Source organism: Hypanus sabinus, chromosome 6, assembly GCF_030144855.1.
Source record: "Hypanus sabinus isolate sHypSab1 chromosome 6, sHypSab1.hap1, whole genome shotgun sequence".
In the NCBI taxonomy this organism is placed as follows: domain Eukaryota; kingdom Metazoa; phylum Chordata; class Chondrichthyes; order Myliobatiformes; family Dasyatidae; genus Hypanus; species Hypanus sabinus.
In genome coordinates this window covers 182,521,928-182,538,827 of record NC_082711.1, presented here as the reverse complement: position 1 = coordinate 182,538,827, position 16,900 = coordinate 182,521,928, and the positions used below count along the sequence as shown (strand labels likewise).

Here is a 16,900-nt window from a genome sequence, read left to right as displayed (position 1 = left end):
TGGATGAGGCAACAGGTTAATCAGGTATGTTAATAGAAAAGAACATAAATTACACTAGATCAGCTTTAATGCTGATGGTAAATAAAATGAATTTCCTGAAGCTTTGGCTAGAAAAATGTTGATTCCCTTATATATTCAGCTACTTAAAAAGAAAAAGAGAAGAAAAGTAATTGAGAGTCTGTCAAACTGGTCTGGAACATATTTTTTTGCAACCAGTGTTTGCAGTTTATTTCTGGTTAACTGCATTGAATGGGTCAGCCCTCTTTTCAAATCTTTTTATTATTATTATTATTATTATTATTATTATTATCCAAAATAACAAGAGTGTATTGAAGTAAATAACACTTACCATGTCTCAAAAGAAAAAAAATTAAAGATTGAAATATATGGTGACACAAAAAAAAGAGAAGAAAAGGAAAAAAAGCCTACTAAAGCAAGAAAAAGGTGAGAGGAAAAAAAGAACCCATTAGGTGTTCAACCCTGGAGCCATGCATCATCCAAAAAGCTTCTAATGATAAACATCAAACTGACAGCAGAAAAAATTATACCAAAATTTACAATTAGATCATGGAGGAAGTCCATCAATTAACTCAAATGGTAGTAATGAGCAAATGTACCCCATCTTTTCTCAAAATCAAACATAGGTTCAAAGATTCAACTTCTAATTTTCTCCAAACTAAGACATAACATCACTTGAGAGAACCATTGTGACAGAGTGGGAGCTGACATATCCTTCCACTTCAATAGAATAGCCCTCCTAGCTATCAGTGTAACAAACGCAATAACATGTTGGTCAGGCAAAGAAATACCACGGATATTTTGAGCTATTATTCCTGTCATGGTCTGGATTGGGTTCCCTTTCAATTTACCTAGGTTGTGTTATGATCCGTACCGTTGACTCCTTGTTTCCCTTTAATTCCTGGTTCTCCCATGTCCCTCGGGCTTGGTGATTAAAGGCAATTTACTCTTGACCGAACTGGTAGAGCGTGTCTGGGCAAGGTTAACCCACCAGGGTGAGTCAAGAACTCCTGCTGCTTGGAGCAAACTTGTCTGTTATAGTACCGTCCATTGTTGTGTGGTCTTGTATCCAGCTCAGTAGGCAGGCTGTTTGCCGCTACTTGAGTGGACTGTCATTATTTTGTCGTCTCGTAAACAGTCTCGTATTGCTCCACCGACCTGCATGTAGCCTCATCTTGACGGTAGAGGAGGCCATGGACAGACATATCGAAGTGGGAATGGTCTTTGGAATTGAAGTGTGTGGCCACAGGGAGATCCCGCCACTGCTGGAGGACTGAGTGCTGGTGTTCGGCAAAACGGTCTCCCAGTCTGCAGCGGGTCTCCCCTATGTATAAATGGCCACATCGGGAGCACCGGATACAGTATATCACCCCAGCTGACTCGCAGATGAAGTGGTGCCTCACCTGAAAGGACTATCTGGGGCCTAGGATGGTGGTGAGGGAAGAAGTATGGGGGCAGGTGTAGCACCTCTTCCGTTTGCAGGGATTAGTGCCTGGAGGGAGGTCGGTGGGGAGGGATGGGGGGGATGAATGGACAAGGGAGTCTCATAGGGAGCAATCCCCGCGGAGTGGGGAGGAGGGGAAGATGTGGCTGGTGGTGGGATCCCGTAGGAAGTGGCGGAAGTTACGGAGGATTATAAGTTGGATCTGTAGGCTGGTAGGGTAATAGGTGAGGACCAGGGTGACTCTATCCCTGGTGGGCTGGCGGGGGGATGGGGTGAGGGCAGAGGTGCGTGAAATACGTGAGATGCGATGGAGGGCAGAGTTGTTAGTAGACGAAGGGAAGCCCCTTTCTTCACCTGCGAGTCAACTGGGGTGATATACTGTATCCGGTGCTCCCAATGTGGCCATTTATACATTGGGGAGACCCACCGCAGACTGGGAGACTGTTTCGCCGAACACAGGCACTCAGTCCTCCAGCATTGGTGGGATCTCCCTGTGACCACACACTTCAATTCCACAGACCACTCCCACTCCGATATGTCTGTCCATGGCCTCCTCTACCATCAAGATGAGGCCACACGCAGGTCATTGGAGCAATACCTTATCTCCCACCTAGGTAGCCTCCTGCCTGCCGACATGAACATTCAACTCACAGACCTCCGTTGATACCCCTTCCCCCCCCCCCTTATCCCCATCCCTATATATAATTTTAGTCTGGTTCTCTTTCTCTCTCTTTCCCCCCTCACTACATTCTCCCCCCAGCCCTACCTTTCTTTCTCTTTTATTTCCCGTAATTCTCCACCTTCCACCAGCCCATTTCCCTCCAGCCTATCACTTCCCAGCTCTCTACTTCATCCCTCCCCCCACTTCTTATCCCCCCTCGACCATCCCATGTTACTTCACTCCTGATGAAGGGTTTCAGCCTGAAACGTCATCACTACCTCCTCCCATAGATGCTGTCTGGCCTGCTGAGTTCTGCCAGCATTTTGTGTTTTTATTTTTGAATATTAAAGAGAATATTTATCAACTAACTGTTCAAAAGATATCAGTCTATCTTCTTTAAATAGATCCAAAAAAGAATTAATACCTTTATTTTTCCAAAACAAAAAAATTGGATGACTCAAAGAAGGCTTAAAAACATAGTTTCGGTAAGTTAAACTACAAAGTTTAAATTTTTTAAGATTAAAAGAATTACGGAACTGGAGCCAAATTTGTAAAGAATACTGAATCACAGGGTATAAGTTTAAATTAACAACTTTAGCTAATTGTATAGGTCGAGCAGCTCCCAATAACGAGATTAAATAAAGCTGTTTCACAGCTTTCAATTCCAAATCTATCCAAATTGGCTGCTGATTCTTATCAACCCGGTATAACCAAAAGGACATATATCGCACATTAACAGCCCAGTAATACATTCTTAAATTAGGCAAAGCAAGACCGCATCCTTTTTCAAGTTTTGTAAGTGACATTTACCAATTCTTGGTCTTTTATTATTCCAAATAAAAGATGAGATAATAGAATCAATTTGATCAAAAAAACTTCTTAGTCAAAAAACAGGGATATTCTGAAATAAATATAAAAATTTTATTAAAATTATCATTTTGACTATATGGATGCGGCCAGCAAGTGAAAACATAAATGGGTTCCATCTGCTAAATAAATACTTCATAGAAACTACCAAGGGAATAAAATTAGCTTTATAAAGATCCTTATATTTTTTAGTGATTATAATGCCTGGATATCTAAAGGAATCCATACCTTTGAAAGGAGTATTATCATGTATAGAAACAGATTCATTTAAAGGAAACAGTTTACTTTTATTAAAATTAATTTTATATCCTGAAAAATCTCCAATTTCATTAAATAATTTTAACAAGGCAGGGATAGATTCCTTAGGATTAGATATATAAGCCGGTAAATCATCAGCATAAAGAGAAATCTTATGAATGGTCTCATTCACAAGAATCCCATGAATATCTTTAGCTTCACAAAGAGCAATAGCAGGGTGTTCTAATATTAAGTTAAATAACAAAGGACTTAATGGACAACCTTGTCTTGTCCCCCATGAAAGCTGAGAAAAAGGGGATTTACAATTATTAGTAATAACAGTAGCAATAGGAGTTTTATATATCATTTTAATCCAATTATTAAAATTAACACCGAAACCAAATTTCTCTAAGACATTAAATAAATATTTCCATTCGACTCGATCAAACGCTTTTTCAGCATCCAAAGAGACGATGCATTGCGGAGTTTTAAAAGAAGACGAATATATAATATTACATAATCTCCAAACATTTGAAAAGGACTAACGACCCTTTATAAATCCTGTTTGATCTTTAAAAGTAATTTTACCCAAAATATTTTCCAACTGATTGGCCATTACCTTTGACAGGATCTTAGCATCAGCATTCAATAATGAAATACAGGTTTCCCGCACTATTCGAAGGTAGAGCGTTCCTATGAAACGGTTCGTAAGCCAGAATGTCGTAAAGTGAAGAAGCAATTACCATTTATTTATATGGGAAAGATTTGTAAGCATTCGCAGACCCAAAAAATAACCTACCAAATCATGCCAAATAACACATAAAACCTAAAATAACAGTAACATATAGTAAAAGCAGGAATGATCTGATAAATACACAGGCTATATAATGTAGGAATATTTTTCTACAATTATTACAACACTGTCCGCCACAGCAAAAATCTCACACAAGCACACTTGGCAGCACTCATGGCAAAAACACACAGCACAAGCGCTCCCGGCAGAAACACACAGCACAAGCGCTCCCGGCAAAAACACACGGCTCAAGGGCTCCCAGCAGAAGCACTATTTCCAGTAACCTTTAACCTATGAAGCTAATAAATAACACATAAAAATACACAGCCTATATAAAGTAGAAATAATGTACGCCCAGTGTAGTTTCACTTACCCCAATCGGGAAGACAATGAGGACACTGATGATGGTGTGTTAGGCTGAGTCATCAGAGGTTGGGGTGGTGGGACACTGGGGTGTCATCTCATCATCGTTCCATCAGGGCAGGCAGGTCACCTTCTTCTATGTCTGCCTGCCTCAATGTCAAAGGTCAAGTTTCGTCGTCTGCTGTGGCTGATGTGGAAGGCTTGAAAAACGACAGTATGCTTGACTGCTTAGCCTTGTGCATTTTTCTATCATACAGTTCTTTGTAAGCACTCAAACCATCCTGCAAATATGCCCTAAACCTATGTACCCTTTCAAAATTAAGTGATACTTTTCTGCAATAATTGCAGTATTGTCAATCGCAGTGAAAATCTCACGCAATTTCCTCACTTTCAGTTCCTGGACGACTTCACTTTCGGGCTGTTCGCTACTGCATTCGGTTTCAATTGTTATCCTTTCCACTTCATCAGCTTTTCATCTCTCAGTTCTTGGTCATGGGATGCCACAACCTCTTCAACATCATCTTTGTCAACTTCCACAAACCCTTAGCCAAACTCACTATATCCTTACTTTGTTCACCACGATCAAAAGGCTTAATTATGTCTAGTTTTAGTTTTTCTAGTTAAAGAGAAAGGCTTCAATTAGTGTCTATAGCCCAAATAGCTTCAATTCTCTCATCATTCTATTTTTAATATTTTCCTTCAACTAGAGTCACAATATCATTGAAAACTATAGTTCAGAAACAGGTCCTTCAGTCCTCCTAATCCATGCTGAACCATTAATCTGCCTAGCTCCATCAACCTGCACCTGGACCATATCCCTCCATATCCATTCCATTCATGTACCTAACCAAATTTCTCTTAAATAAAAACGTGGAAAAAAAATGTTGAAATCAAACCTGAATCCACCACTTGCACTGTCAGCTCATTTCCACGCTCTCATCATCACCCTCATGTTCACCTTAAATATTTCACCTTTCACTCTTCACCTATGACCTTTAGTTGTCATTTCACCCAGCCTCAGCGGAAAAAGCCTGCTTGTTTTTACCCTATTTATACCCCTCAATTTTGTGTATATCTATCATTTCTCTCCTCAATCTTCTACTTTCTAGGGAATGAAGTCCTAACGTATTCAACCTTTCCCTGTAACTCAGGTTCTCAAGTTCCAGCAACATCCTTGTAAGTTTTCTCTGCACCCTTTCAATCTTATTTACATCTTTCCTGTAAGTAGGTGACCAGAACTGTACACAATATTCCAAATTAGGCCTCACCAATGTCTGATACAACATCAACATAACATCCTAACTCCTGTACTCAATATATTGATTATAAAGGCCAATGTGCCAAAGGCTTTCTTCTTTTCTTTCCTTCCTTCCCTCCTTCCCTCCTTCCCTCCTTCCCTCCCTCCCTCCCTCCCTCCTTCCCTTCCTCCTTCCCTCCTTCCCTCCCTCCTTCCCTCCCTCCTTCCCTCCCTCCTTCCCTCCCTCCTTCCCTCCCTCCTTCCCTCCCTCCTTCCCTCCCTCCCTTCCTCCCTTCCTCCCTTCCTTCCTTCCCTCCCTCCCAATCTTTTTATTAATATCAAAATATAAAAATAGTAAATATAACATAGTATTGCTACACAATTATTGGGATTACATTGTTAATAGTTACATATATAAATATATAATCAGTTAATAAAAGGGTAATAAACCTCCCAAAATTGTTCAAATACAAAATATAGTATACATAAAAAAGGATTAACATATCCAAAAAAAAGAAAAAGAAAAAATATATACCCCCGCCAAAAAAACTAAACAATACTAACCAAAAGCTAAGCAAAGAAAAAGAACATGGGCTGTTTGTAACATCAAAAAAGAAAGAACCATTAGTGTCATCAACTCCAAACTTCTCTGCATATATTAAAACATGAGAATAGGTTTGGAAAAAGGTCAAAACACATCATATGAAAGTGTTGAATAAAAGGCCTCCAAGTCTTTTCAAATTTAATAGATGGATCATATATAACATTTCTGATTTTTTCTAAGTTTAAACATAACATTGTTTGAGAGAATCAACAAAATGTGGTGGGAGGATTAATCTCTTTCCAATTCAGCAAAATACAAACGTTTGTAGATCTTTTAGCCATTAATGTAAGAAATGCAATCATCCAACGCGCTGAAGAGGTTAAGTGATGTGGTTCTATCATTGGTAAACCAAAAATTGCAGTAATAGGATGAGGTTGTAAGTCAATATTCAATACAGTTGAAATAATATCGAAGATGTCTTCCCAATATTTTTTCAAAGAGGAACATGACCAAAACATATGGGTTAAAGAGGCTGTCTCAGAAGGACATCTATCACACACTGGACTTATATGAGAATAATAGCGAGCTAATTTATCCTCAGACATATGGGCTCTATGCACTACTTTAAACTGTATCAATGAATGTTTAGCACATATAGAGGATGAATTAACTAATTGAAGAATTTTTTCCCATTTTTCAATAAAAGTAAAGTAAGCTGGGTAAGTTCCCTTTCCCAATCATTTTTTAATTTTATTAGATACATCTAAATGGATTTTCATAATTATATTGTAGATAGTTGCTATTGCACCTTTCTGAAAAGGATTTATATCTAAAAATTTTTCCAAACTATCCATAGAATATAAATTTAAGAAAGTAGGAAGAACAGTATTTAAAAAGTTTCTAACCTGTAAATATCTAAAGAAATGGGATCTAGGTAAATTATATTTGTAAGCTAATTGTTCAAAGGACATGAAACAGTTATCCAAAAATAAATCACAAAATCGTAATATGCCTTTAGTTTTCCAAGTCAAGTAGGGGGATAGAGGGATAGAAAAAAAGTTAGATATAAAAGGACTTGCTAAAATAAATTGATTCAACCCAAAAAATTTCTGAAATTGAAACCATATTCATAAAGTGTATTTAACTATTGGATTATCCAAATGTTTATACAATTTAGAAAGAGAAAAGGGAAGCAAAGTCCCTAGAACAGAACCCAATGAAAACCCTTGTACAGATTTACATTCAGGATTTACCCAATGAGGATTTCTGAGTGTATGTGCACTCAGTACTGTAGTGATTAAAATCCAAGTCCCACAGCCAAAATTTCAAATAGCGGATATTAATTGCCCCAGTAATAAAATCTAAAGTTTGGCAGTGCCAGACCACCCTCCTTTTTAAACTTCCATAAATATCTTTTACCTAGCCTAGGGTTTTTATTCTGCCAAATGTATGAAGAAATTTTAGAATGAACACTATCAAAAAAAGATTTTGGAATAAAAATTGGTACCGCTTGAAATAGATATAAAAATTTAGATAGTATAATCATCTTGATAGCATTGATCCGACCTATCAATGACAAAGACATTGGTGACCAATAGGTAAATAAATGTTTAATCTGATTAATTAAAGGTAAAAAATTAGCCTGAAATAAATCCCTTTTCTTTGTAATTTTAACCCCTAAATGTATAAAATAATCAGTAACCAATCTAAAAGGTAAACGTTCATAAATTGGAACCTGCATATTTTGAGGAAACAAAGGTTTGTAAGGTTATTAAGGTTCAGTTTGTAACCCAAAAAATTACTAAACTGAGCCAACAAAAATAAAACTGTGGGTATGGATTCCTCAGGATTAGAAATATATAATAATATATCAGTTACAGTTACACAGAAAGTGCTGGTCAGGTAAAAATAAGGTAAAGGCCATGACAAAGTAGATATTAAACTCAGGAGGCTATCTTATTATACAAGAGGCCCAGTCTATAGTCTTATAGCATCCCTGGACATTCCACTGCATTTCATAGGCTATGCAATTTGTACAGAATGATTGCATCTGATGAACATAAAAACATCAAAATTAAATCACAGCTCTCAAAACATAGCACTACCCAGCTAAATTTCCAGATCCAGATGTCATTGTTGTCTCTAGAATATGGCTGATAAATCCATGTGGAATATGAACTTAATCATATATTATTGGGAAAGTCAACTGCCTTGTCATAGTGGGGAGGCTTGTGAGTTCCTAAGATCCTGAGAGTAATGCTGTCTGGAGCTTAGATTCTGGTAGGGTCACCCATGGTGATATAGTTCAAGGGGGAGGTTCCAGACTGACAGCAATCCAACCAAGGCCTCAACAGTGAAACTGACAGAAGATGATGACACATCACAATGGCAGTGAAGGCAGGTGAAGGATGCAGCAGTGAAGGGTTCCCAGTAATCTTGCATTCCATGGCAGTAGACCCCAATCTGTCAAGTGCCATATAGTGGATGCTCATGCATCATCCAACCTATGTTAAAGGCACGTAAAGGCGTTCTCCATTAAGGGAATCCATGCCGACATCCCGGATTAAATACTGTCAGACCTTGGTCAGCTTTGACTATATACAGTTCCAGTACCTTGTTCACAGGATTTTTGACCTGTGATAAAGCTTGATGTATATCTCATTTATGAAAGTGACAATCTCTAAAACAGGTGCTTGAGTTGTCTGGTGTCATGCTGTATTCCACAGATGTCCAACAATTCAGTAGAAGACAATTGTTTCAAGGAGATAAGAAGCATGCTTGATGAAAAGGACAAAGAATTATCTGCTCAAGTCGAGAAAATCTATGCTCAACAAGCAGGTATTGTTGGATTTACATAATTGACACAGAATTAATTAATTAATTAATTCCCTACATTTCTCTTCTGTTCTGAAGCACCTGACTTTATCCTCTTGGAAATGTATCATATAACTATTTCTTGATGTCATTTCACTTACTGTTGTAATGTTTTATTTTTGAAAATGATTTGATAGTAATTGCTTAATCCTGACATTACTGGATTTCTAAATATGCTGTTTCCAGAGGGTTCACACGATAACAATGAAGCACAGAAGTGCCTGATTTTAATCACTACAGTACTGAGTGCACATACACTCAGAAATCCCAAATATACATGAACTTTAGACTGTGCTCTGTTGAAGTTTTCACAACATGAGTCAGGATCTTGAATACCTTGAAAATAACTGCTCAAGCTTAAACTAACAGAAGTCTGGAAATTCTTAATTCTATGTTTTTTCATGTGTTGAGATTGCACTTTTTCAGCAACCTGTTCACTAAATACAGTCATGTACTTTGTGCGCAGCAAACACACCCTGAGTTTTAAGGACTATTATGCAATGTTAGCATTCTTTTCAATAGAATAAGAGTATCAGGATGTACTGCTGAACTTTTATAGGGCATTGGTCAGACAAACTTGGAATATTGTGAACAGCTTTGGACCCCAACTGTGTGGAAGGATGTGCTGCCTTTGGAGAGGATCTACAGAAGGTTTAAAGAAAGAGCCCAAGGATGAAACGGTTAATACGTGAGGAGTGTTTGATAGCTCTTGGCCTGCACCATCATGGGTTTAGAAGGACTGATGGGTATCCCATTGATAAGCCTGGATAGAGTGGACTTGGAAAAGAATGTTCTCAGTAGTGGGAGAGTCTAGGACTAGCGAGCACAGTCCGAGAGTAAAAGAGTGTCCCTTTAGAACAGAGCTGAGGAGGAATTCTTTTAGCCAGAGGGTGTTGCACTTGATTAGTAAGGACATAAAAATTATGGAGGGAAGACCAAAGAATGGGGTTGAGAGGGAATAATTTATCAGCCATGATTGAATGGTGGCCCAGATTTGATGAGCCAAATGGCCTAATTCTGCTCTTATGTTTTGCATTCTTAAGGTAAGTACCAAAAAAAGAGTTATCAATAGATATAAAGTTACCAACGATAAGTTCTGTACTGAAGATAGGTACCACTTGGTTGACAGCTGAAGCTATGCAGCAGAATATTAAGGAGTTCACCATATGATATGCACAGTTATTAAAGGTATATTAACTTGCATATGCTAACATTTCCCTAGCTAATCTTTATTCATATATCTTTTCCTTTTTCAATATTTTTATTAATTTCTACATAGAAAAATAGAGTTCAAGAAAATATATATTATAAAACAAAACAAAGATATAATACCAAATACATTATATTTGAATCACATTAACAAACTCCTTTCTTTTCAAATCTTTTTATTATTATTATTCAAAAATAACACAGGTACATCGAAGTAACCACACTTACAATGCCTCAAGAAAAAAGAAATTATCTTAAAGATAGAAATTTTTTGTGAATAAAAAAAAAACCCTACTAAGCAAGAAAAGTGACAGAAAAAAAAAAAGAAACCTATTGGGGGGTACAACCCCGGAGCCATATGTCATACAAAAAGCTTCTAAAAATAAGCATCAAGCTGCCAACAAGAAAGAAAGATATATCAAGAAATACAAAATTTACACTTAGATTGTGGAGGAAATCTATCAGTTAACTGAAATGATAATAATGAGCAAATGAGCCCCATCTCTTCTCAAAATCAAATAAAGGTTCAAAGGTTTGACTTCTAATTTTCTCCAAGCTAAGACACAGCATCACTTGAGAGAACCATTGTGACAAAGTAGGAGCTGATATATCCTTTCATTTCAACAAGATGGCCCTCCTAGGTATCACTGTAACAAATATAATAACATGTTGGTCAGTCACAGAAATACCATGGATATTTTGAGGAATTATTCCAAAAAGCACAGTCAATTTATTAGGTTGTAAATTGATTCTGAGTGCTTTAGAAATTGTCAAAAAGACTGACTTCCAAAACTGTTTTAATATGGAACCTGACCAGAATATATGTGTCAGTATAGTTATCTCAGTTTTACATCTATCACAATATTTTTCAACATTGGGAAATATTTTAGAAAGTCTCTCCTTCGTCAAATGGTAATGATGTGCAATTTTAAATTAAATCAGTGAATGACTAGCGCAGATCGAAGAAAAGTTAACCAGCTTCAGAATCTGCATTCAATCCTCCCATATAAAAATCAAATTGAGTTTCTTCTCCCAATCCTGTTTAATCTTAAGTAAAGGACGCTTATCCCATTGTAATAATAAATTATGAATTCTTCCAATAGAATCTTTTATTGAAGGGTTCATATTCATAATAGTATCTAACAAGTCAGCCTCCAATATGTAAGGAAAATTACTTAAATATATTTGTTAAAAATGTCTTTGAAGTTATTGTAAAAAGTGCGAATATGAGAGAAAATATTTATCGACTAATTGTTGAAAAGACATCAACCTGCCTTTAAGTAAATCCAAAAAAGAATTTATACCTTTATTTTTCCAAAGTAAAAAAATTGGATCACTCCAGGAAGGTTTAAAAAAGTAATTATGATAAATTATACTATAAAGTTTAAAATTTTTAAGATTAAAAAAATTGCGGAACTGGAGCCAAATTTGTAGAGTGCTTAACTACAGGATATAGGTTTAAATTAGCAACTTTAGCTAATTGTATAGGTAGAGCAACTCCTTATAACAAAATTAAATAAAACAGTTTCACAGCTCTCAGTTCCAGGTCTACCCAAATTGGCTGATCATTCCTATCACCCCAATATAACCAAAAGGACACATATTGCAAATTGACAGCCCAATAATACATTCTTAGATTAGGCAAAGCGAGACCTCCATCCTTTTTCAACTTTTGCAAATGACATTTACTAATTCTTGGTCTTTTATTATCCCAAATAAAAGATAGAATAATAGAATTAATCCAATCAAAAAACTTATTAGTCAAAAAACAGGAATATTCTGAAATAAATATAAAAAGTTTGGTAAAATCATCATTTTAACTACGTGAATATGACCAACAAGTGAAAATGTAAGTGGGCTCCATCTACTAAATGAGTACTTCAAAGAGTCCACTAAAGGAGGAAAATTGGCTTTATAAAGATCCTTATATTTTTTAGTAATTATGACATCTAAATATTTAAAAGAATCCGTAACTTTAAAAGGAATATTATCATATATAGAGATAGGTTCATTTAAAGGGAGTAATTCACTTTTACTAAAATTTATTTTATATCCTGAAAAATCTGCAAATTTGTCAAATAATTTTAGCAAAGCAGGAATAAATTCTTCAGGCTTAGATATATATACTAATAAATCATCAGCATAAAGAGAGATCTTGTGCATGGTCTCATTCAGAAAAATCCCATGAATATTTTTGGCTTCATGAAGAGCAATAGCCAGGGGTTCTAATATTAAGTTAAATAACAAAGGACTTAATGGACAACCTTGTCGTCCCCCGTGATAGCTGAATAAAAGGAGACCTACAATTATTAGTGACAACAGTAGCAATAGGAGCTTTATATATTATTTTAATCCAATTATGAAAATGAATACCAAAACCAAATTTTTTTAAAACATTAAATATTTCCATTCGACTCCATCAAATGCTTTTTCAGCATCCAAAGATACAACGCATTGTGGAGTTTTAGAAGAGGGCGAATATATAATAGTTTCCAAACATTTGAAAAAGAATAACAACCCTTTATAAAGTATGTTTGATTTTTAAAAATGATTTCACCCAATAAACTCTCCTACCGATTGGCCATTATCTTTGAGAGAATCTTAGCATCAACATTCAATAATGAAATAGGTCTGTATGAGGCACAATCAGAAGGATCTTTATCCTTTTTGAGAATTAAAGAAATAGAAGCCTCATAAAAAGTAGAGGATAAATCACTTTTCACAAAAGAATCTTTAAACCAATCTCCAACATATATGGAGAAAGCAATTTTCCAAATTTTTATAAAATTCTACAGGATAATCATCAAGTCCCTGGGCCTTACCAGATTGTATTGAAAAAATAGCTTTTTGAATTTTGGATTCAGTAATTTGGGCATCAAGAGATTTTTGGTCCTCAGCAGAAATTTTAGGAAAAGCAATCTTTCATTAAAAGGCATTCATTTCAGAAGAATCTACTGGACATTGAGATTTATAAAGTTCCATCTAAAAATCTTGAAAAATCTTATTAATTTCTTCATACTCCCGAGCCAGGGTACCATCCTTTCTACGAATTTTCAAAATTTGCCTTTTGGCTCCAGCCGATTTTAATTGAGATGCAAGTAGTTTATTATTTTTATCTCCAAACATATAAAATTGGCTCTTTAACTTAAGTAGACAGCCTTCAATTGGATGTTAATAATAGGTTATATTGTGATTGAAGTTCCACCCTTTTTTTAAATAAGTCAATATTACGGGAAGTCACATAGGTATTATCTAAATCTTTAATTTGTTTTGAAATTTTATCTAATTCTACTTTAGTCTGTTTTTTAAGTTTAGCTGAATAAGAAATAATTTGACTACATAAAATGCTTTGAATGTATTCCATATAATTAATTTGGACATACCTCCTATATCATTAAAAAGAAAAATTTATTTTATCTGGCTTTGAATAAAACTGATAAAATCAGAGTTTTCCAATAAAGTCTGAGACATGTGCCATGGTGGACGGGCAAAAATGACATAATCAAATTCAAAGGAAGAACTCAAAGGCGCATGATCAAATATAGCAATAGTGTCATATTCACAGTTTTTAACATTAGGCAAAAGGCAGGGATCAATTATAATATAATCAATCCCCAAATGTTTTTATAAACATGTGAAAAAAATGAATATTTTCTGTTATCAGGGTGCAAATGCCTCCATAATTAAATCAACCCAAAATCGGTCAAGAAGGAGTTAATAACTGATGCAGAATGATTTGGAAGTCGCTGATCAGTTGAGCTCTTGTCAATCATGGGATTTAAACAACAGTTAAAATCCCCACCCATTATCAACATATATTCATTTAAATCTGGCAATAAAGCAAATACTTCTTTAAAAAAAGAAGGATCATCTAAATTAGGACCATACAAAATGACCAAAACAACCTTTCTATTACAAATCACTCCTTTAACAATTAAAAATCTACCATTAGAATCTGATTCAATATCCTCTTGAGTAAATATATTAGATTTAATAAAGATAGATACACCTTTAGTTTGACTCTGAGAAGTAGCATGGAGCTCTAATCCATTCCACCATCCAAAAAGATTTTGATCTTTTTTGATCTGTTTTGATCTCCCGCCCTGATATGTGTCTCCTGAGCAAAAATTAGGTTGGAATTGATTAATAATTTTAAAAGTCTTTTCTCGTTTAATAGGATGATTCCAACCACGTACATTCCAACTTATTACATTAAGCCGTTTAATTGCCATACTATAATTTTATTCTAATTTACTTTATACATGCGCAGAACACATACCAATATGGGATTATCAAAGATGGCAGTGATGAAGAATACAACCATATAAAAAACACGCATGCTCCGGAACCACCCAATGGGCAAAAGCTCCTAACTCTAAACCCACCCACCCTCCCAAAAGCCTGGAAAAAAAGGCAAACAAACTAAGATAGAATACAAAGCCATGGGCCACTCTGTCAGTCTTGTCTCTCCCTCCGCCCAGCCAGTACACAAAAAAATAAAATGACCTTGCAAGAAAGACAGTAACATTTCAACAAAGGGGAACGTTTACATTCCATCATATATTAAACAAAAAAAAGAACCAAAATAATATAATCTCTTAAAGAGAAAAACCAGTGCCATCTTAAGTTTAGTTTTAAATCTCAAAGAAAACTCTAAATTTGGTTATAGGATGCTGTAATAAAACAGATAAAAAAGGTTAATAGTATATTTAACTGAACTAAATTTACAAAAATATTAATTAGGAATATCATAAGTAACTATACCCTCCCAGATATATATAAAAAGAAACCCTATTATTAGGAAAAAAAACTAAAAATTAGTAAATTAAGAAACAACAAAAAGAAACATCAAACCAAATATTAGATAAAAGGAACAAATCCTTTTATCCTCTTTTCTCAGTCAAATATCTAATTAGCCATTTAAACAGTCAAAATTGAACAGTAAATCTTCTTCCCAAAAATAATCCAGTAGGATGTAATGATGAGCAGGTTTTCTTATCTTCTTTTATTAATCTCTCAATGAAATATCCAAATAGCCTTCATATATCTTCTTTTCGAAATGTGAATAATATACAGATAATCAAACAGCTTTTCAGATAGTTTTTTTGGTAGTAACATCAGCGACAGTGACAGGTATAGCCTGAACAAAATCCAGTGCGGCTTTTGGGTCGAAGAAAGTACATGGAAAAGAATTAGGAGGAAAGACTTTCATTCTTGTTGGGTAACTCAAAGAGGGAAATAGTTTCTTATCATATGCTTGTTCCATTACCAAAGCAAATCTTGATCTTTGTTCCATTACTTCTTTCGGATAATCTTCATAAAAACGGAGCTCAGACTTGTTGAATTTGAAAACTCTTTGTTTTCTTGCCTGTCGCATTATTTGAGCTTTAATTTTAAAGTGATGAAAACAAACCAAAATAAATCTTGGTCTGGTGGAGTCTTTAAATTTTGAAGTAGACAACCTTCTTTCAATAGCAGGCAGCTGTGATAAAATAGTCGGAAATAGAGTTTGAAAGAGCTTACCAAAGTAAACCGTTAAGTCTCCATTTTCAGTTCCTTCTTGCAATCCAACAATTCATATATTGTTTCAGTGAGACCTAGTTTCCGGATCTATAATCTTATTTTGATATTTTTCCAAACCGGTTGTAGTTTCAGACAATTTTTGCTTAGTTAACTCCAATTCCTCTTCATGTTTAGTAACTTGAGTTTCCACATCTTAAGTTTTCCCAAAAAAAAGTACATTTCATTATTATTCTTTTCCAGTTGATCTTTAATTGCCCTGTTCTGATCTTGAATTGAATTCAGAGTCCAAACGATATCTTCAGCCCATGATGGCATTTCATCAGATCTTTCCTTAGGCATCGTTCCTTTTCCATTACCTTTATCAGAAGGTTCATGCAGATTCTTTCCACTTCTCGTAGACATAGACATATTACTCCCCTTCAAGAAACAGCAATTAAAATTTTTAAATTCAAAATTTAAACTGGGGGGAGAGAGAGAAAACTAAGAGCAGCACAAAATTACTGCTACTCCATCGACAAACGGAGGCAGTCTCCAAACTCCTTACCCTATATTCATGTAGATTAGATTAACTTGTATGTTCAGATATGAATAATTTTTATATATATAAAAAAAATCTAACCCCACTACCAAAGCCAAAGCTGTTTGTTAAATTGAAAAAAAGGGGAAAAAACACCTTATCAGATAGTGAAATATGCTATTAACCAGCATCTGTACTTTAACAGGAAATAAAAGGTTTTGAAAATAATTCAAAAAACGGTCCCCATAAATTTGGAAAATCTTGGTTAGATTCAGAAATTGAACAACGAATCTTTTCCAAATTTATGCATGCCATAATGTCCCATAACCACTGAGTGTGATTAGGCGGAGTAGCATCCTTCCATTTAAGCAAGAGTGCCCTACTAGCCATAAGAGAAATAAAAGCCAGAATGTCCAAGTCAGATGTCTTCAAAATGATATCTTTCCCTCCAACAATACCAAATAAGGTGGTCAAAGGATTAGGCTTAAAATTTACTTTTAAAAGTGCAGAAAAAGTTTGGAATACTTCCTTCCAATATTTTTCAAGACTTGGGCATATCCAAAACATATGAATGAATGAATGAATGAAGCTTCTCCATTGTTACACCTATCAC

General features: G+C 35.3%; 1 long non-coding RNA gene across 3 annotated transcripts in view; it reads right to left on the bottom strand.

Moving 5' to 3' along the window:
- Positions 1–10,427: 10,427 nt before the first annotated feature.
- Positions 10,428–16,900, bottom strand: part of LOC132396206 (uncharacterized) — a 103,920-nt gene continuing 97,447 nt past the window's right edge. For all 3 annotated transcript variants that reach the window (XR_009512899.1, XR_009512898.1, XR_009512900.1), the window contains one exon: positions 10,428–16,187. This is a non-coding gene — a long non-coding RNA (uncharacterized LOC132396206). The remainder of the gene's footprint in view (positions 16,188–16,900) is intronic.